This window comes from Podarcis melisellensis (assembly GCF_964234715.1).
Source record: "Podarcis melisellensis genome assembly, chromosome: 9".
In the NCBI taxonomy this organism is placed as follows: domain Eukaryota; kingdom Metazoa; phylum Chordata; class Lepidosauria; order Squamata; family Lacertidae; genus Podarcis; species Podarcis melisellensis.
In genome coordinates, this window is record NC_138541.1 from 40,644,364 (window position 1) to 40,667,463 (window position 23,100).

At 41.0% G+C, this 23,100-nt stretch overlaps 1 long non-coding RNA gene across 7 annotated transcripts; it reads right to left on the reverse strand.

Moving 5' to 3' along the window:
- LOC309378240 lies at positions 1-23,092 on the reverse strand. Of its 7 annotated transcripts, none has more exons than XR_014171909.1 (7): positions 22,788-23,092; positions 21,274-21,514; positions 18,741-18,984; positions 9,145-9,222; positions 7,439-7,674; positions 7,132-7,230; positions 1-190 (listed from the first exon to the last, which is right to left on the reverse strand). It is a non-coding gene; the product is annotated as an uncharacterized lncRNA (long non-coding RNA). The 7 variants fall into 7 exon arrangements; XR_014171910.1 differs by having other exon boundaries at positions 18,741-18,879; positions 21,213-21,514; XR_014171911.1 differs by having other exon boundaries at positions 21,213-21,514.
- Positions 23,093-23,100: the final 8 nt, after the last annotated feature.

Genomic DNA, 23,100 nt, shown 5'->3' on the forward strand with positions numbered 1-23,100 from the left:
TTTTGCTGCTAAGGTGCACATTTTACTCTGCCACCAATGACTTCTGTATTCTTAGTAGAAAATTCTGTCTTTCATAGTGCGTTATAATACATTGTGCAGCATATTCTTTCCTTAATTGGTTTCCTTGGAGTTTGGCTTGTCTCGAATTGCAAATCAGGAGCATCATTCATGCACAGATCCTTGTAAAATACTGAAAAAGAAATTGACATAAAAAGGTTACAGGAAGGGGGTGAGTTAAAGAGCAAGTGTGAGTTTAAAATACAGGGAATTCTCTCCTATTTTAAGTTGTATTCTATAGTTGGCAAAGCATTACAGGATTTGTCTACCAGCCAAAGGTTTGAAGTTCAAGATCTATGAATGAACTAATTCATTTTATTCAATAAACCATTTGTATGTATTTTTTCTTTTTATGTAGACAGTCTCTCTCCCTCTCTCTCCCTCTCTCTCTCAGCTGACCTGAGCACCAGGTTAAGTAGTTCTTTGAATACTTACGGAGAAATCATTTAGAAGGCTTACCAACCAATTTCTTCCTTTCTCTATATTCTCATCACATTTGTATGTTCCTCACATTTGTATGTTCATCACACACACACACACACACACACACACACACACACTTTTATTATTTCACAAGAGAAAGAGGACAGTCTTTTAAGTGTGTGTGTGTGTGTGTGTGTGTGTGTGTGTGTAAAACACAATGGCTCAGCAGTTTTGATAATATAAAAGATGGACCAGTTCCATAAGATGGGAGGGGGAGGAGACACAATGTATTACAGAAGTTCTGCTTCTACCTGTGAGGTCAGTTGCAGAGGGTGTCAATGGTTGATTATGCCTTGGCATCCTGGTTGTTAAGCTGTAGGGTGCCACAAGCTTCTATTCTACCCCCAAGCCTGTTCAACATCTGTATGAAGATTTCAGGGAGCATCATCTTCCTTCTTGTCACACTTAAGCAGATGGGTGAAATCAGCTAATCAACTAGAAATGGTTAGTTCCTCCTCAAGTTATTGAGCATTGGTCTGGATGACGTTTAGATTCATTTTCATCCTTTCTGTGTTTTCATAAAGACTTTCTCCCACACATGGATTTGAGTGCTTGGAGATAGCTTTCCTTATTCACAAAAAATAATCACTCTGGAATAAAGCTATAATGTAGAATGTCACACATAATTTGAGATTTTGACAAGGACTAGAATCTCCAGACACTTTTTAAATTATTTGGCATTTCTTTATGACATATACAGTTGTCACATGCCTGGCAAATATGGAACTATGATGCTCTGATAAAGTTGACAGTCTTTATTTTATGTGCCTGTTTTATAGTTTTGTTTTTCATCTTTTTTTGGCTCTGAAGACGGTTCGGAAACTTCAGCTAGTGCAGAATTCAATGGCCAGGTTGCTCACCAGAGCAAGACGGTTTGAGAATATTACACCAATCCTTGTTTGACTGAACTGGCTACCAATTAGTTTCCAGGCCCAATCCAAAGTACTGGTTTTGACCTATAAAGACTTAAACAGCTCAGGACTGTAATACCTCAAGGACCACCTCTTTCCATATGAACCTACTCAGACCCTGATATCATCTTCTGAAATCCTCCTTTGTGTGCCTCCTCCTCTAGAGGTCCGGAGGGTGGCAACATGAGAATGAGCCTTCTCTGCAGTGGCTCCCCATCTGTGGAATGTTCTCCCCAGGGAAGTTTGCCTGGCACCTTCATTATACACCTTTAGGCACCAGGCAAAAACGTTCCTTTTTAACCAGGCCTTTGGTTAATTTGATTGACATCCTATGCCCTTTTAAAATGTGGATTGTGGGGTATTGGGTTGTTGTTTTTATTTTGATTATATATTTTGTGGTTTCATATTTTGATTTTGTTCTGTGAACCACCCTGAGATCTCTGGGTATAGGGTGGAATATAAATTCAATTATAATAATAATAATAATAATTCAAAGCTGAAGTTAGATCTGCTGTTACTTACTACACTGTACTAGTTTTGGGCATATAGAAAGTTGATATGCAAGTGACTCCTCTATGAAACGTGTGTGGGACAGGGTAAGGATGCATTAGTTTATGATTTATTTATTTCGAAACTCATCATGAAAATTTGCTGGCATGTTTGTGCAATTTTCCCTCAAATATACACATCTTTGCAAGCAATTTCGCCATATACTATGCTTTGTATATGCTATTTCCCACAAATGTATGCATTTTACACTTTCTCCTAATGTACAAATTTGTGTGCAGATTATTTGGTTGGAGAACTGCTACACAAAATTCAGAGAAGTGTGAATTTTGAAGGATGACTTCATTTGGAGTCACATATTGTTTCAGAAAGTGCAAACTAGAGAGGTTCACATCAACCTCTGACCCTAGTACAGGGCCTGCCTTGTGCTGCGGGGTATAGCCGACAGTACAGGCAGGAAACAGTGTAGTTTGGGTTCTGCTTCAGGCAGCAAATTGTATTGGACCAGCATAGGTAGGGACAGTAGACAGAATGTCAGTATTGGACTGGGAAAATCTGGGTTCATACCTCTGAAGCTTAATGTGTGGTCCTGGACCAAGGATTCACTTTATGCTGAACTTACTCCAAAGGACTGTTGATAGTGTGGAGCTTAAATGGTGGCTGGGTGACCCATGTCTACTGCCCAGAACTCCCTTGAAGATGGAAACAATAAAACTGGGATCAATAAATATGAAGATACTGATCTGCATATGGATGCTGAAGGGGAAAAGCGGTAAGAGACCAATTACAAGGCTCTTTTTTTTAAAAAAAATAAAAATCCAAATTGTAGCCCAAGCCAACCAGAAGAGGGAGAGAGATGATGGAGTTGAGACTCTTCTTTGCTACATTCAGTAAGTTTAAAATTAATCTTGTCATTCAGACTTAACCTTTGGAAATCAATACAGAGAGAAGGTTGGCATTGATTCCTTTACAATGAAATCTATCTTGGTTTCCAAGAAGAAAGCTGCAATAAAATGCAGGGAAATTCTAAAGGACACACACTTTCCTCCTTAAGGATTTTCTGCACCTCCCTCCCTTTTCAGAAATTCACTTGCGACACATGTTTCGCAAAACAGAAACACTACCTATGCAACCATGCTGTCAAGTGATTAAAAATGATCAGAGTGCATGTGTTTCTTTTATTATATGTTTATAGTGCCATTCTTCCATCAGAGGCCAAGGTAGTATACATATGGTTCCCAGGGTGTCACTCATCCAAATAATGAGCAGACCCAGACCTGCTTAGTTTCAACAAGATGGTGACCTCATGTGCCTCCACACCACAACCTGGAATCTGTCCTCTACCTTTGGGGACCCTAAAAGAGAGTGGCACTTTAGATTCTCATAATTAAGGTAATCGTTGGGTAACAAGAAGTGCAGACTATTGACTGCAATTGAGGGATTCCCTTCTTATATGGATGGGTTTCTTGGCAGTGCTACTCATGCAGTGAGTGGAGAAGGAGAGAGATTTTATATGCTAGCCCTGCTCTCAAACTCCGTGCATATGGTGGGAAGTGAGAATGGGTCTTCTGCATAAGCTGATGGTGAAGAAGTATGTGAGAGCGCAGCTATTTATACACAGAAGCCCCATGCTTGCCTTCCACACAATGTAAGCTGGGAGTAGATCCTTTCAGTAAAATCTCACTACTCTTGCCATGTCCATGGCAAAGGTGAGAGGAGAGGGCTCTATAAGTAATAAGACAGAATGCTCCTCTCACTGAACATGCAGTCACCTAGATCTGCTAGAATAACACAAGGAATATTACAACGCTCTATTTTTAAACCGTAGCATTGTGCTTTCTTCCATCAAAATGATGCCATAGTCTACAATAATGTAAGTGCGGAATTATTCTTACCTTCCTAATTATGCCACCCAAAAAAATTTGACCATGAAAATCTAGGAGGATAGAAATGGGTGGAAGCCATGCAAACCCTTTAATAGCATCAAATTAAAAATGACTGCTTGTTTTCACTTGTCTGCTGCTGGTGATGTAGAAGGAGTCTTCCACGACATAGCTTAGTGCACTGCTGCTGCAGCATGCTTGCTTTTGTAGAAGAAATAGCAAGATTATTTTCTGCATGCATTTGGTTAGAATATCGTGTTTGTGTGTGTGTGTGTGAATTTTCTTGTGATTTGTTTTTTCTTAAATATAATCAAGCTCAATCTCTTTTCTAAAAAAAAAGAATCTAGAGAAAATGGAGCCTTCAGCATTTCAGAGAAAACTTGATGCTGGCTGATAGTTGAAGTGGAATTTTATCTGGAAGGTCTGACATATCTCTACATATATACAATTATTGGCAGCAAGAAAAGAATGAACTAAACAAAATGTAGTGTTGTTAATTGACCTGGCCACTGGGTGTCATCCTAGGAATACATTTTGGACAGATTAGGAAGCATTACTATGGCAACAAACGTACTGCGTTTGAGAGGGTTAAAAAGAACATGGATTCGTTTTAAGAAGTGTAGTTTCTACCCTGTGAACACCCTGACATTGTTTGCCTTTCATACTTGGGCTATCAGCTTTGTGGCATGTTGCATGATGAATGATGCAAACTAATGTGTTTGGAAGGAACGACTTGGCAAGTGTCCATCCTCAGGACATCAGAGAACAGGAGGGCAGGCCAAAGAATGGAAAAAAGAAAGGAAGAGAAAGGATAGCAATGAGCCCTTCCAAATAATGTATGGCTAGGAACATCATGGCAGCAAACTTCTAAAGCATATTTGTAATGATCAGAATACCCCACCACCACTAATGGGGATGGGCAAGACCTTTCAAAATTAATTTTACATTTATTTATTAATAGTTATATACCATCCAATAACATCAAAGTGGTGCACAGGGGTTGAAGGAGCTGGGGATGTTTAGCCTGGAAAATAGGAAACTGAGAGATATGATAGCCAACTTCAATATCTCAAGGGCTGTCACATGAAAGATGGATCAAGCTTGTTTTCTCCAGCTCCAGAGGGTAGGTTCCAAACCAATGAATTTAGGTTCCTAGAAAGGAGATTCTGACTAAACATCAAGAAGAACTTTCTGACAGCAAGAGCGGTTTGACAGTGGAACAGTTTCCCTCGGGAGGTGGGGGACTTTCCTTCCTTGGAGGTTTTAAGCAGAGGCTGAATGGCCACCTGTCATGGATGCTTTAGCTGATATTCCTGCACTGCAGGGGGTTGGACTTGATGACCCTCCCAACTCTACAATTCTATGATTCCATTATCAGTTTTAAGACCTCCATAGAGCCATCCACTACAGAGATGCCCCTATGTGTCTTCCCCAGCAGTGATGTGTCTTCCCCAGCAGTGGGACCGTGAAAAATACCCCCCTCCCCAGATTTAAGAACCCAACCAAGCTGATACAGCCATTATGACTGGAAGCCATTTATAGGCTTATCCATGAACTGTGGAAGGATGCCCTCCCCCTCCCAAAAGGTATTCCAAAGTCATGCAATTCCTTACTGGATTCCAGACACTAAGAAAGCAAAAAAACCTTCTCGTTTCTAAGTTCTTTGATAGCTGGCTTAGAAAGAAATCCCAAAGGTGGGGTGGGGACAGAAACTAGAACCAACAGTTCTCTTATGCAAAACATAAAAAATAAAGTTAATGGACCATTCCAGCACTGGAGTATAATAATTAATTATGCATTTAAAACCTGCCATTCTAGCCATTATACAAATTGTATAAATATGCATCTGGTCATATAGTTGCCTAGACAAAGGAGCATTGCCATCAAAATGCAATCAATCACTAAGCCAAATAGATGTATTTCAATCATAGAAATACATAGTGCTGTATTGTGTTTTAAATATTCGATTGGGAGCCACCCAAAGTGGTTCGAATCCTTGCAACCGGGTGAGCTCCCGTTGCTCTGTCCCAGCTTCTGTCAACCTAGCAGTTTGAAAGCATACCAGTGCAAGTAGATAAATAGGTACTGCTGTGGCAGAAAGGTAAACAACATATGTGTGCCTTCTGGTTTCTGTCATGGTGTTCTATTGCACCAGAAGTGGTTTAGTCATGCTGGCCACATGATTCGGAAAGCTCTCTGTGGACAAGCCCTCAGCACACCCCATAGTTGCGTTTGAGAGGACTTAACTATCCAGGGGCCCTTTACCTTTTTATTTTTTATTTTTTAATTTTTACCAATTATAGAGCTGAGTTTTTTAGAAAGCAGATTTAGTAGGGTTGCCAGCAAATCTGTCTAGATTTCTACTGCCAGGGTCAGCTGCCTGTGACTTGTGTGTACAGCCTCAAAGAAGGCAATTCATGTAATTGATCTGGTGTTGTGGAACATTCTTCCAGCAGAGATTCAGCAGGTATCCTCACTGTTAACCTTCAGATGTCTCTTGAAGACTCATTTATGCAACAATCCTGTTCTGTTGTTTAGCATGCTTTCGCCTCTAGATGAGACAGTAACTGGTGATTATTTTGTATTTCTTTATGGTATTTAATAGAATTATAAAACTGTAGCGTTCCAAGGGACCCCAAGGGTCATCTAGTCCAACTGCCTGCAATGCAGGAATCTCAGCTAAAGCATGCCTGAGAGATGCTCTGACTATCAGAAAGTTTTTTCTGTATGTTTAGTTGGAATCTCCTTTCTTGTAACTTGAAGCCATTGGTGTTATGGACATGTTGTTTTACCCATTCTTTAGCCTGCTGAAATTGATTTATGTACTTGTATAATGAAGGGCTGGCCAAAATATTGTCTCCAGTATCAGAAGCTACTTAGGCTTCTGATGCTGTCACTCCCATGTCCTTCTTGTGGGTTTCTCACAGGCAGTGAAAATAGAATACCGGAATAGATGCTCCTTTGGTCTGATCTAACAGGCCTCTTCTTATGTTGCATTCCTAGAGATGAAGTTGGTAAAGCTATGCACTGCTCCATGCATGTTAGGCAACACAGCCATGACTCTGTGGACTGGAGAAATTTAGGGTACCCTACCTAACCTTCCTGTTCCTCAAGCAATGTAAGTAATTATGAGCCAGACCCAAATGATTGTTTTGCTCACATACATATACCAGCCTTGTGACTCAGTAGTAAGTACTGATTTTAGACCTGAGCTCTGTGACACAGGAAATCTGGCTTCAGGGTGACTTTGGATTCCTCAAATCTCATGCCAGTGGGAAGATGACAACTACCTTTTAACAGAACCACATCCTAGCAAGGCAGCTTGTCTTTGTTCTTCAGAAGGACGGCTGATGACTTGCCTCACCCTTTCCGACTCACCACATCCACAGCTGTTTGAACAGATGCAAAAGGATGAAAACGTTTTTTTTTAAAAAAAAGAATTCAAGCCACTGATTCCCAGCAATACTTTGAAGAGGACTTTCAGAATCTTTTCGAATTTCACAGATGTTCAAGGAGTATCCACACATGCATACACACAAACACACACACACCATTTTAGATGACTCAACCAGAGAGAGAAATTAAACTCAGGACTACCTTTTATGTTTATAATAATTCCTGCAATTCTCCTTCTTCTTTGCTTCATTTTCATATCCACTATCTTAAGGTTTTCTTAAGGAATGGTATAAATAAATGATCTTGCTTTGTGCTTTTTGAAACAGCTATGTAGATGGCAAACTAGAGAGAAGGAATTGATATTGGTGGGGAGGATCCAACCAACTGGACTTGTCTTCATTTCCAATGATACTGAAATATCAGGACTGCCTGAAAAGCTGAATAGAAATACTATACATAAATAAATGAATTACCCCTTTTCCTTTATGAATTTCAGAGTAGCATGTTTTGATTACCCAGCAACTGTTTTATCCAATTGTTCTTTATCTTTAAGCTGGACATGGACTAGACAGCCTTTCTAATAGAGAGCTGTCCGCTGTAAAATCAGCCACACAGGCTCCCTACCTACAGAGTAGGTTGGGCTAAGAGACACTACCTTACAGAGGTGTTACCAAGTGAGCTTCAAAACTCAACAAGTATTTGAATACTAGCATCTCCAGTCAAAATCCAACTCTCTAGTCCAGGATCCCCAATATTTTTTGCCTTGGTAGAACATTAGGAAATCTAAGTTACGGGCACCACAAAATATCCATTGCACAGAAGAATAACTGGCAATGCTCAGAATGCTGCCCCCCTCCAAAAATACAAGTAAAACACTGGCATGTACCTCAAAACAAATAAAACTGACAATCAAACAGCAGCCAACACTCCCTCCCCTTCAAGAAACCTAGGGTTGCTATACATCCCAGACATAGCTGGAATACGGCAGTCAGAAACAGTGTCCGGGGGGAAATTACTGAAATTTCCGGGAAAATCCGGATGTATAGCAACCTATGTAGGAAGTGTAGATTTTGGCAAAAAACTCAACAACTTTTGGCAAAACCCAAAAAAACCCAAAACACTCAGCAACTTTGCCCAAAAAAGCTCAACAACTCAACTTTTGTGTCAAGATTTTCACTTTTTGAAATATGTCAAACCTAGGCAAAACCACTCCAAATTTTTAAACAAAATTGGAAGGGGCAGGGGGTTTTGGTGGACACTATGGGAGTATCTGAGGGTGCCACATTGGGGGTTCCCGTTCTAGCCAGTTACGTTATTTTGGAACAATTGTGACAGAATTAGCCCTGCTACAGAGATTATCCACAGCAAATTGAGATCAAAAATTACTTTTCCACTCTCAAATTGTCACTCCTTCCTCCACCATCTAAATTGGGCTTCTTGCAGCATTTCAAAACATCCATATTCCTAGCTTCTACCCTAAAATACTGTATGTATTTCCACCCCTGCAATATGGATGATTAAACTACTCAGTGCTATTGAGTGATTGTTTTACTGATTTGGCACTTCACAAATTTATTGGCAGAGGCAAAATGAGGAGAGGGACATTTTGTGTGTGCATTAAGTTACGTGTGTTTATTTTCCCTCAAGCGTGCAGCAAGCAGAGCTCAACATGCTTCAATTTATCTGAATGCACCAACCCTCTTCCCAGAGATTTTTCAAAGGGAAATAGTGATGTCGTTTGACATTATGAAAACACTGCCGGGAAACAAATTAAGCTATTTACTCTCCAGTTAGGAAATACTTATTGGATACATGCGCTAAAATGTTTGTAGAGGCTTGCTGGCGTGCACGCCTGTCTCTTAACCCATCTTAAGCAGCGTCTCAGAGTAATCTCATTTAAGGCTTGCCTGAATTCTTTAGACTTCTTGGATTAGCCAATGTTCTTCTCAGTGTGGAAAAATCTCTTTGCTTCCCTTTTACAACAACTACAAAAAGTTAGAACAATATAAATACGACAAGGCTGCAATCCTATGGCCTCATAGAGGTTATTCTAGTGGGGCATAGGATATTGTGGTTGATATTCTACCATAGCTGGTGCACTTTAGGGTTGCAATTGTAAAATAGAAAATATGTCTCATTTAAATATTTTCTGCTTATAAAGCTACTCAAAGCATTGGAGAATACTTCTTCCTTAAACTCTGGAGCAACCGTACCCATCGGTGTAGACAATATTGAGTTGAATAGACCACTAGTTTGACTCAGCATAAGGCAACTTCCTGGGTTCCTATGAAAGTCCCATTTTTTCTACCCAGGCTTGTGCAAGCATAGAATTTTGAGGCTTAGGTTGCTCACTTTTTAAAATTTATTTATTCCTTTACAGCATTTATACTTTAGCTTATAGTAAAGGTAAAGGACACGGGTGGTGCTGTGATCTAAACCATTGAGCCTCTTGGGCTTGCCAATCAGAAGGTCAGCGGTTCGAATCCCCTTGATAGGGTGAGCTCCCATTACTCTGTCCCAGCTCCTGCCAACCTAGCAGTTTGAAAGCATCCCAGTGCAAGTAGATCAATAGGTACCACTGTGGAGGGAAGATAAACGGCATTTCTGTGCATCACAGTGTTCTGTTGCACCAGAAGCACTTTAGTCATGCTGGCCACATGACCCAGAAAGCTGTCTGTGGACAAACACTAGCTCCCTTGGCCTGAAAACAAGATGAGCGCCACACTACCATAATTGCCTTTGACTGGACTTAACCGTCCAGGGGTCCTTTACCATTTTACCTTGTAGTAAAAAAAAGTGGGGGAGTTCTCAGAGTAATGTGCAAAAATCATTTCTGAGGTGGTTCTTGCCATCAGACTCAGAATATTAAAAAATACATGGCACTTAAGGAAAAAGGAATAGGAGAGAAGAGGGAGACAGCAAGCTTAAGCACAAGTTCTTAATTATATTGCTTAAAGCCCGTGGCTGCTCTGACCCCACAGTCTGAGGCAGTATTTCTGGAATATCAGTCACTTGAAACTGCAGGAGTAGAAATTGCCTGCTTGCAGGTTTCCCTCAGGTAACTTGGTTGGCCACTGTGAGAACATGATGATGTACTAATCCAGGATGTCTTCTTAGGCCCTTGAGAAAAAGCAGTCCCATCCCTGAAGCACTCTTGCCTCTCCCACCCAACACTGGATCAAAGAGCAGAGCTGGAGACAACATCCAGGCCAGGAGGACAGGATAACTCCAGTCCCACAATTCTTATAGTGAGAAGAAAATATATTTATCAAGTGTTCACTGAGCATAGCACAAGTCAATTATGTGTGTGAGAAATCATATTTTTTTCTCACTGGAACTGTTAATCAACATTTGCACTGATCTTCTGTCAGTGTTTTTTGGCCATAGCCACACCTAACCAATAGTAATGACTCTGGAAATAGCTCACATTCACACACAGCAGTAAAACATGACCTTGGCATTAACTATGTAAATTAAAGCCAATGGTTTTGGCATTATTTAAATACAGTAAACTCTTCTCACAGCTGTACTCATGAGGAGAATATAAAATTTATCTGCAACTGAATGATGCCTAGAATAGAAATGGACAAAAATAGATTTTTTTTAATTACAAGGGGAATGGAGGGGGGTCATAAATCATGTCCACAGTGAGAAAGGGCCTGCTTAAGCTGGAAAGATGCATAAAAAGTAGTTTACAGGATTTAATTAGGTGTGTCAGAATTATTCTTATGGGAGTGAACATCAGATAATATGAGGGTGGTTTTTATATTTTTAAAAAATCTGTGTTATAAATGCATGAATAACATGTAGGGGAAAGAATCGATATAATCAAATATAACCTAATATATTTAATAGAGGTTAACATTTGTACTGAAGTGAGAATGTGAAGCACGGAACAGGAATAGAATTATAGCAAAACAAGCCAGGAAAGGAAAACCATGCTTAAGCACTGCCCAGTGAACGCTGCAGAATGGGACTTAGGCTGCATTCACACATCCATTTATTCCATTTCCCCAATGTTTTCCTAACTGTTAATTACATGATGTAAAAGCCACTTCCATAAAACTAATGGAATATAGCACATGTTTAGCACTCCTTTTAGTGTTGTTTGATGATGGGGGGAAATCCATTTGCATTCCCCTTACCCTGGAAGATTGTGGGAGTAAAGTGATGAAATTTGGGGCATATATACTGGCATATATTTATTTCCTGCTGTTTTCATAGAGGGGGATCATAGGAGAACAGAAGCAGACATCTGCAGAAAGGGTGGGGAAGTAGCGACATTGTCCAGTGACATCTGTTGCTGTGTCACACAGAACCCTCAGCTGTGAATGGAATTTTGTCTGACATGCCGGTACGTTGGTCAAAAAGTCACAGTCCCATAACACAACAGCTACTGCATTGGGAGAGAAACATTAGAAAATGGAACAAAAGTGCTGGCATTATAATACAGTGGTACCTCGGGTTACAGATGCTTCAGGTCACAGATGCTTCAGGTTACAGAGTCCGCTAACCCAGAAGTAGTACCTCGGCTGTTCAGGATGAGAACAGAAATCACATAGCAGCGGCACAGCGGCAGTGGGAGGTCCCATTAGCTAAAGTGGTACCTCAGGTTAAGAACGGTTTCATGTTAAGAAGGGACCTCCAGAATGAATTAAGTTCTTAACCCGAGGTACCACTGTATTCCCCATGCCTGAATGCTTGGCAGTCCTATACAGTGTGCATACAATATACACAATTATAGTATACACACTTACATTTTGAGGTAATACACTGTGGCAGCGCCTAAGTGGGGAAACTCTCTCCCCACATCTGACACCTTCCTTACGCAGCATTCAGCAAATGTTGAAAACCTACCTGTTCACCTGGCTTTTGACGCTTTAGATTTTTACAACACGCTTTTTTGAAATCTTAAATTGTTTTGAACTGCTTTTACTATTGTGTTTTGATATTAATTAGAGGGGAGGGGGTAATAAATTGTAATATCTAGATCTAGATCTGTATGTTTGTGTACAGCAGAGTTCTCTTTGGACTACACAGGAATGAGATTCTGGAGTGTGAGGCCTATGGCAGGAATGAGCCTCTTTAGTATCGAGCTTTTTAAATGGAATAATTGGTTAGTTTATTAGTTAAAGTACACAGCTAATTGAGTAGAAAAAAAAAATCTTTAAGCCTTTGAAAGCCCTCATGCACATGGGAGCAGGAAGGTACCAGGAGTGAAATCCAAATCAGATCACATCCTTGCATAGATTTCAGCCAAGGAGTGAAGGAAAGAGAAGGAATTAAGATGAGGAGAATGAAATATCCTTAAGCCCTTTACCCAATGAAAATATTTGCTGGCTCATGGAAAGATGTTCTAGGGCAAGGGTCAGCAAACTTTTTCAGCAGGGGGCTGGTCCACTGTCCCTCAGACCTTGGGGGGGGGCAGACTATATTTTGGAAAGAAAAAAATGAACGAATTCCTATTGCCCACAAATAACCCAGAGATGCATTTTAAATAAAAGGACACATTCTACTCATGTAAAAACATGCTGATTCCTGGACCGTCCGTGGGCCAGATTTAGAAGGTGATTCAGCCAGATCTGGCCCCCGGGCCCTAGTTTGCCTACCCATGTTCTAGGGATACTGTAGAATAGAGCGGGTGAAAACAGATTCCTCAGTTTTAAGGAAAATTAGTCTGGTGGTGGAATGTTCCCTGCTCCTGTTCTAAGGAGCAAACAAGCTGAGTCTCCCGGGTAAAATCCAATTCCCTGTGAAATGCCTTCAGGCTACTCAGTTGCTGACCTAGTGCCAAAAGTGATAGGGAGAAAGAGGTGTCTTTTGAACTTTCAGGCAGATGACTGTGGTTGTGGAATACAAAGCGCCCCAGCTCCTCCTTGCATTAGGAAGGTGCTCTGCAAGAAAACTAGTGGCTAACAAGGGTTATTCAAACTCTGTGTAGATAACTACTACTACTACTAATAATAATTTATTTATATCCCACTCTCCCCAGCCGAAGCCGGGCTCAGAGCAGCTAACAACAGTAAAATGATACAACATCCTAAAATCATTTCATTATAAAATCAGTTCAAATCAGATTAATGGCAACCATTGGGCTAGAGTTCTGTGAAGATTGCCAAAGGAGGGAGTCAGGCTGTGCCCTGGCCAAAGGTCTGGTGGAACAGCTCTGTCTTGCAGAACCTGCAGAAAGATGTCAAGTCCTGCAGGGCCCTAGTCTCTTGTGACAGAGCGTTCCACCAGATTGGAACCACAGCTGAAAAAGCCCTGGCTCTGGTTGAGGCCAGCCTAACCTCTCTGTGGTCCGGGATCTCCAAGATGTTTTTGTTTGAAGACCGTAAGGTCCTCCGTGGGACATACCAGGAGAGGCGGTCCCGTAGGTATGAGGGTCCTAGGCCTTATAGGGCTTTAAAGGTTAAAACCAGCACTTTAAACTTCATCCTGTACTCCACCGGGAGCCAGTGCAGCTGGTATAGCACTATGTGAATGTGATAATAATTGGCTTTTTTATTATTGTTCAGAATATACATTGCAAATCATTATAGTTCCTCATCTGCAAGACTTGCTAAACATTTTAAAGTATTTATTTTCTACATGCATTTAGGAAATCAAAACAGAGGGTTATGGATGTATATTGCATTCTTAAGCCTTGTCCTGAAGGGTATTAATTTTTAAATATGAAACACTCTCAATGAGATTGCATCAGAAAGGAGACCTTGCTGTGCCAGACTGGGGTGATATACAACTGCATTTTGTTTTGTTTTTCACGGAATGTACTTCTCATCACGGTTTGTTTTGCTCATCAGCAATATAAAGTGAACTTTTGCTAGGATACAGAGCTTATTATTGGGAAGTTTGCTTACTGTGATATGTCAAAAAGTTCTCTTGAAAGTGAAAAAACCAAAAATTCTTACATAGTCTATAAAAAAACTGCAAGGCGTCATAATATTCCTGAGGCACCACTTTATTTTCAAACTGAAGACTGTAAAAATAAGGATTCTGATCCAATCTGACATTAAAAAATAGGCAAAAGTATGAATGTTTGGATCAGTGGCTTGGGGTAAAGAAGATGCCATTTTGACAGAAGTAGGTTTGTTCCTTCTGAAACATATTTCTCCATCCTAAAAATCAGGTCTAATGGTTTCCCATAATGATATTTAAGAATTGCGAAGAATAAGCATATGAAAAAGCACATTAGGCTAGTCTGATAGTTCATGAAATAAAATGAGATGTGATTTCCTCCCCTCCCCCCCAAACTGACTGTTTTATTGGGACCACTTTTCCATATTGGTTTGAAACTAGTATTACTTAAAGAATATATATATATATATATATATATATATATATATATATATATATATATGCAGGTTTTGGTGTCCTCGGGTGTCTTCCCGTGTAAAAGTTGGGGTGTCTAGGCGACGTTTCGACGAGGTCTCACTCGTCATCTTCAGGCTGGTGCTTTCGGCTTCTTGTTACTGGAACAGAGCAGGATCTCAGTGTTTGAGTTCCTATAAATACTGTTGAGGGGGTGTGGTGTATAGCCTCCAATGTTCTGGGCAGAGAGGAAGTTCCCAGGCTAGTGTGCCTTTTCTTCTTTTGTTCCTTAATTACTTGAGGGATATCTTGAGTGATTTCTTGAGTGATATCCTGAGTACCACTTAGGTGGGTCATTAGGGGTGGATTAGTTGCTAAAGTCTTTGTGTCTTGACCTCTTGAACTTTGTGAAGAGTTTTTCTGAGAAGATGGCTGTACTGCACTTAGTTGTGCTCTGGCTTGGCTTCGTGTATAGGGGCGAGCTGTGGTTTTGTGGCCTGTGTCAGCCAGATCTGTGTAGGGATTGCAGGGGGGTGCAGCATCCGGAGGTGCCACCATGGTTTGGCTACTGGATGGTGTCTGTAATTTATCTGTGGAGAGGGTCTGGGTTTGGGTCTGGTGTGGTTGATTGGTGATAGCGTTCTGTGTGCCTCTGGATCTGGTGTCAGTTTTTGTGGGGAGGGCTAATTTCCAGATGTCTGGCAAGCGGGATGTGTCGTCACGCTTGTTCATGTTGTGAGGGTGTTTCTCTATCTCGATGGCTTCCATGATTATTCTCTTGTGGTGATGTTCCATGTTAAAGAGCAATTTGGAATCTGCAAAATTAATTACAGACACCATCCAGTAGCCAAACCATGGTGGCACCTCCGGATGCTGCACCCCCCTGCAATCCCTACACAGATCTGGCTGACACAGGCCACAAAACCACAGCTCGCCCCTATACACGAAGCCAAGCCAGAGCACAACTAAGTGCAGTACAGCCATCTTCTCAGAAAAACTCTTCACAAAGTTCAAGAGGTCAAGACACAAAGACTTTAGCAACTAATCCACACCTAATGACCCACCTAAGTGGTACTCAGGATATCACTCAAGAAATCACTCAAGATATCCCTCAAGTAATTAAGGAACAAAAGAAGAAAAGGCACACTAGCCTGGGAACTTCCTCTCTGCCCAGAACATTGGAGGCTATACACCACACCCCCTCAACAGTATTTATAGGAACTCAAACACTGAGATCCTGCTCTGTTCCAGTAACAAGAAGCCGAAAGCACCAGCCTGAAGATGACGAGTGAGACCTCGTCGAAACGTCGCCTAGACACCCCAACTTTTACACGGGAAGACACCCGAGGACACCAAAACCTGCATTCCTGTACCCGTGAAAATCTACGAAAGCATATATATATATATATATATACACACACACACACATACATATACAGTATCCTGGATAAAGTTTTTGCTAAAGGCTGGACAATGAAATAAATTGTCTGATAAATCGTTCTAATCATATTAGTTAATTAACTTTCTCCAGTAAGAGATTGTGCCATTTATGTCCTATTGAAATCAAGAGCAGTACCAGATTTAGGGTGGTGTGGGTGGTTCCCCCGCACAGGGCACTCAGCGAGGGGGCACAAATTTGAGAAGCCCCATTTGAGGGTACCAAGTTTTGGCCTTGCACAGGGCGCTATAGTATGAAAGATTACCCAAGTCTGCCCCTATCAATAGAACAAATATATGTGACTAATTTGAGTTCCATTGATAACCAAAGGACTTTGGTAGGACCACCTTAGGTGGAAGGGGGTGTTATTGGGTTCTTCTTCTTTTGATAATGCATTTTGTGTTTTTATTGTGATTTTATCTTGGGAACCACCCTAAGACCTGCAAGTATAGGGCGGTACACAAATTTAATAAATAATAATAAATAAATAATACAGCTACCAGTATTTCTCATTCACTGGGCTGAGCTGGCTCTTCCATATAAGCAATCTAATGGGGGTGGGTGTCAAATGCTTTATTTATCAGGATGTATTAAATGACTTATTTATTAGGATGTCCATATTTATTACATGGCTAATCCTGCAGCCCCTATGAGCATATATCATTTAGTGCAATGATGACTAAAGTGTGCTTGAGATTTGTTTATACTTTAAGCCTATTTATTTATTTAAAACACTTAGATACCACTTGATTTCCAAGCAGTGTGCATAACAACAAGAAAATGGGACAATAAAGCAAGAAAAAGTATCATAAAACCCAATACTACTTTAAAAGGAGAAGGTTAAGCCCCTGAAGTTCAGCAAGGAGAATGCCTGTCTAATCTCATTTGGAAGGGAGATCCATGGTTTGGGGCCACTACACTGATTGCACTGACTGTGGAAAGCAATTCTCTCTTGCTTGCAAACAGAACTAGAATGGCCACTTGGTTGTTACAGATCCTGCTTTCCCCCAGAGTACCATGAATGTGGATTGATCGAAGAGGCAGCCCACACAACAAACTGCATCACAGCTTCTATGACACCTCAGTTCCTTAGCTCCTACTCTTCACCCCTCCTTCCTCAGGCTCCAAATTAAAACCTTCAATTAGCCTGCATTTAGAAGCAGTCTCATTTCCATTCCCAATAAGCTGCCGTGCATTATTCAAATGACATTTAAGAGGGCTTTCAATATAAGTTAGACTTATACAAACAGAGAAACTGGGTGGATCCTATGCAACATAATAACATAACAACATGCTGAAGTTTGTGCTTGACTGTCATACCAATAACAGTCTGTTAATTCCACACCCCCCCCAAAGAAAATCTAGTCTCTGCGTGTAACTAATTCCCTCTTCAAGTTTTCATTTGTTGTAAGCTTCTACACTTGTCCAACCGACCCATGTCTATGGGAAAGGGGTAGCAGAGAAAGAAGGGGGAGAGGGAGGGAGGGAGAGGGAGTCCTGGTTGGTGCATGTGCACACACTGCCAGATGTCAATGGGTCTGTTTTAAATATGACTTAGATCTAGATCCAGCCCTATGTGTTGTACAGGAGAAAGGAATCATTGCTTTAGCTTATGAAAATATATTTGACGCAGAGAAACATGCAGCCGATCAATTTAAATAGGAAAAGAAAATATAGCAATATCAGACCCTCCAAGTGTCCCTATTTTCCAAGGACAGTCCCGGATTTACAGAAACCATTGCGGTTTCTGATTTGATCCTGGAATGCCCTGCTTTTCCTTAGTATGACCCTATTTTCATTGGAGAAATGTTGAAGGGTATGGAGTTATATAACCCCTGAGTCAAGGAGATAAGAAACTATGCAACCTTTAGAAGACATTTGAAGGCAGCCCTGTACAGTGGTAATTCTTTCCGGAGGTCTGTTCTTAACCTGAAACTGTTCTTAACCTGAAGCACCACTTTAGCTAATAGGGCCTCCGGCTGCCGCTGCACCACTTAACCCGAGGTACTATTTCTGGGTTAGCAGAGTCTGTAACATGAAGCGTCTGTAACATGAAGCTTCTGTAAACTGAGGTACCACTGTATAGGCAAGTTTCTTAAAATGTTTAATCATGTTTTTATATATGTTGGAAGCCACCCAGAGTGGTTGGGGCAACCCAGTCAGATGGGCAAGGTATTATTATTATTATTATTATTATTATTATTATTATTATTGAATAGGACATCAGATCAGGAGTTCTGGACTGCAGAACCTGGAAGCATTAAATATGCCTCCAACACCTGTAGTTAGAGCTCTCTGTAAGTGCCTTAAGTGACAAAGGCAGGCAACCCTCTGAGGGAATGCAAAACAGAAGGGCAATGGACTAGAAGCCGAAATGAGAGGCACACACAGCTAGGCTCTCATTAGCAAAAGGAATGGGTGCAATAAACCAGTTCAGAATGAAAAACATTTGCTAGGGAAGGATGGGGCATGAGAGGTGACTGTAACAGTAGGATGTTTACTTCCAAGTTTGTACTTTTCCTTTGCAAGATGCAGACTCATCTGATTAAGGCACAAAATGTTGCAGCCTTTGCCCAATTTTCTGTGGAAAAGAAACATTGTTTTCACACTTTTTAGAAAGAGCAGTAAAGCATTTTGCAACTGCTCCAGTTCTTGTTTCCAAAAAAAGAAAGCCCTATGTCAGTTTTCCCAAAACATCTCGCTTTCCCGAAAAACATCATTACCGCAAAGCAGCCTTGTTTGCTTTTTAAATACCTGTAACTCTGCACTTCTCAGCTGATCTTCAACTAGATTGAGAGGTTTCTTCCACCTTTGTGTTTTATGTGCCTAGTGGTGTGTTTTCTTCCAGTTTCTGGACACGGCCTGTAGTACTTATGCAGGTTGTGCTTGTTCTCTTGTAGATTAGATCAGAATATGGGATGGTTATCAAAAGCTAAGTGGGATGACCTGCCATTACATTATCCAAGAATTACATCTCTTCCCCAATTGCAGGTAGAATCTACAACACATACAAAAACCATTCTGAAAATGCTTGTTTGTTTGTTTTTTGCTTTTATGGGGAGTTGAATAGGGGTCTCCCAAAAACTCTCAGCACCCTTAACTACACCTCCCAGAATTCTTTGGAGGAAGCTATGACTGTTTAAAGTGGTATCACAGCACTTTTACATGTAGGGTGTGAATGTGGCCTAAATTCTCAAGATCCAACCTTTAAAAAAACACACCAAAACATTAGCAAACGGATGTGGAAATGTGGTGAACTGAAGCTAAGCCTGGAAATGGAAACCGAGAAAAACCAAAATTGACAGATTCATCCTTCCTTAGGTAGAAAGTTAAGAGAGAAGAGAGCCTCTTGAGAGATATTATACCCTAAGTATTTATACATGGAAAAAGTGTGTTCTTCCCTGCTATATGTGATTGGCAAGTGCTGATGACATAGAACAAATGTTTTTATTATTGGGGGAGGGAAAAGACATAGTGTAAAGGATATTTAATTTTGGGTACTACAGATGGATCTCTGCTGGGAAAGATTTAAAAGGTGGCTGGCAGAAGCAGTAGTACATGAGCTCTTCCACTACTTTTCCATACAATTCCCCTGTTGTCATTCATGGATTAAGGAAGCACACAATTATTTTGGCCTTCTCTTCCTCTTAATGTTAACCAGTATCAGCCCCCAAAATGAAGGTGATGGAGAAGAGAAGTCAAGTCTGTGGTGGCAGCAGTGCTCTGAGAATTCTGCTGCTCTGTTTCTGATTGTTGCACCTCAGTTTTAAGGAAAGGTTCGGGATTAGAGGTGGAGGGTGCGAGGAAAGTGATTACTCAAAAATTTGGTTTCTTCCTGAAGGACAAAACCAAAAACACAAGCAATGGGAAAGAACTCCACCTTTAACTATCAGCCCATTGTATAACCTGATGAACTGAATAGCTCATCTAGCTAAGCTAGTTTAGTCCTACAAAAGGTAAATTCCTTGCTCTTCTCAGTGATGTAGACATGGAATACTGACATGCACTTAATGGCTCCTTCAGAACTGGATCTTTCCATTACTTGCATGATGCTGCCATTACCAGTCAGAGTGCAAAGAGTGCATAAAAAAAAGCAAAGCTAAAAAGATCAGCTCGCCAGGGAGTCTGGAAAAGAGAGCAGATGACTAAGATACTCGCTGAATGCTTCATTTGCCAAAATGCGCTTTGTTGCAATTTTTCTTTTTCTTTTTTGTAGGACTTCAGGATGGACCTTCAATGAGATATTTTGAGTTTTGGGAAAAGTGAAAATTACACTTTGACTCATCTACTGAGCAGCTGTTTACAAAGAAGTTCCCTAATCATTCTTGGAAAGTTATTACCTATATATGACTGTTGGTCATTTGCCTCATATTTGGCTACTATTGGGTTTTACCTTATCCAACAAATTTAAAGGGATTTAATTGGTTCATGAGATATAAGACAAGAGCTTTTCTTTCATCTAGCTTGCCACAGTGCAATAGCTGGTGACGCAGGGTGCCAGAATGCCTCTACATGCATCAAAATATGCTTCTAGTCAATCCATTGGTCCTGCCTGGGAATGGCAATGAAGATGAAGACTTACAACCACTCCAGATGTGCATCTACACCCACATCAGCCACATGTGCTTATTACTCTGCAGGTGACCCTGACTGGATCAGAGGAGTTAACTTTTGTCAGATTCATATATGTAGTACACAGTCAAATGCCACAATGCTAATGGATATTTGCTTTCCAATGGACCATGATAATGCTTTCGATTTTACATTTTTTTGAAAATGATTTCTAATTAACATCTATTGCTATAATCCAAAGGAGAGAAAAATGATCAGCCCCTTGACACTGGTTTATATGCCCTGTTAACCATATTGGCGCAGATTACTGTGCATTTTGAATAACAACTGATGAATGTTTCGTGAATATTTGCATTTGCATTGCCCGTGTTTTTCCATACAGTAATATAATACAGATTCTATTTTCAAATTTTTATTTGGCTAAATAAGCAAAAGACATAGTTAATAAGTACTGTGGTGCATAGGAGGGCACAGTGACCAAAAATTAAAAAGGGAAACTGCAAGAAATCCATGGGTGTGTGGGGTTGCATAGGGATGAAATAAGCAACCTTTAGTGTGGTTCAATGAAACTCCCTCACTGATTAAAGCACATGAGAGGCAGTTGTGGTGCTGTGTGGGCTTGCCCTATCCCCTACGACTAATGCAGACACATACCCTTCCATTTGTGCATTTGGCAAGCGGCTGAAATTGCCCCAAACACATACTACACACCTACTGATGTATCCATGTAGAGTACATTCACACGAGGGCGGTTGTGGTGGTCTAGGCTTCCTCCTCGGATGGAGGCACCCTATGCATATTCAGTGCCGCGGCTGGTCATGGACAGCAAGTGCAGTGGTGTGGGCAGGGTAGCCACCATGGCTGTGTGTGATAGAAACACAAAACTGGATTCTGAATTAAAACTCTTTTCATTCTTCAATCTGAGGTGGCTATCATGAAGGTGAAGGGTAAAGGATCTGCTGGGTCAAAGTACAAATAGAATGCAGAGAGTTGCTTTATACCGAATCACTACACTGACTGGTAGTGGTTTTCAGACAGGGAACATTCACTGCCCTGCCTGGAGATGCCAGGGAGTGAACTGGGACCCCAGCATGCAGAGCAGCTATTCGGCCACTGAACTATGCCCTTTCCCAAAGTTAATTCATCATCTGTTACTCTTTGTTCTGTTGTTTTTGTTGTGGTCTTTTCTTGAGCATCATGTGAAAGAAGACTGTGGACTATAGCTTGCTGAATCATGGCAATTCTTTGGGTTTTTGTTTTTTGCAGATGGTCTCACTGGTTGAGCCCCTCACCTTTGCCCTGCTCAGACTCCCAATAACATTCCATCCTTTGCCTCTTTAGGAGATTAATGCAAGAGTCTGATTTTTGTTCCACTCTGTGAAGTCAATAAGAAGTTCTGCCACAGACTTCAGCAAAAGCAGGGTCAGGCTCTGAATCATCCCACAGCCAAGGACAACTTTCTTTGAAGGGCTGTTTTCATGAGGCAAGTGAAAACTGTCTGCCAGCTTCCATATAACCAAGGGAATGATTAAATCTTAAAAATATGCAGAAGTCAACGGTGGGGTTTTTCCCTGTTAAATCTCTTTATTTTTGCAGGGTATGGATAATACTTCCCAATTTAAAGACATGGGCTGTTTAAAAAACACACTGAGGAAATTTATTTAGGGTCTTGGTATTTTTGGAGTCATATTGGATGTGTACTCAAAACTAATGTCTCTCACGGGCGGCGGGATTGCTGCAGCCAACACACAACAGTGCATTGTGAGAAAATATCAGCTACTTTGAAAAGTTAAATATGACATCTATTCCATGATTCACAACTGTCCCATAAGTTTACAAATCCACTCTCTGAGTCCTGAGGTAACCAAATAAGGACTGAGAGATTCCCAAATGAAGGTTAGCGTCAATGTGAGGTGGTTGCAGCCAGCCCCGCTTTCTTGGCAGTTGCTGTGTGACCAGTAGCTCTGTGAGGCTGGCCCAAAGATAATTGTATATGTTACAAAACCGCTGCATATTATGGTTGCTCAAGAAAGGCTTGGCACGGTGACAGCAGGAATGTTGCATGTCAGGATTGATGTGATTTGGCAGGGACATATGGAGAAGCTTACACAATGCCTGCCCACCCTCTGTTCTGCTCATGCCAAAGAGGTTTTAGTCCCCCTCTGTCATGAGGGCTGAAATAACTCTTGAAAACACTGAATATATACTTAAAAATAGATGAAACCCTACCTCATTCTTCCTTCAGCCTGGAACCCAGCGGTTGATCTACAGTGCAAGGGAAGATCATGTCCAAATTCATGAAGCCACCACAGTTTGCCTCTCAGATGTCAGTTGTGTGGTTGCGTGTTTGCGAAGGATGGTAGTTGTTGCTCCCCCCCCCCCAAGCTGGAAGGAGGAATGGATTAGGCTAATTGGCAGGCAACAGTGGAGATGATGCAGAAGGAGCTGCCTCAAATGGTGAAACAGAGCACTGGACCAGTTGTCAAAGTGACTGGGACGCACTCATGTTACGATGAGGGTTCCAGCTGGGTGGGGATTGTTG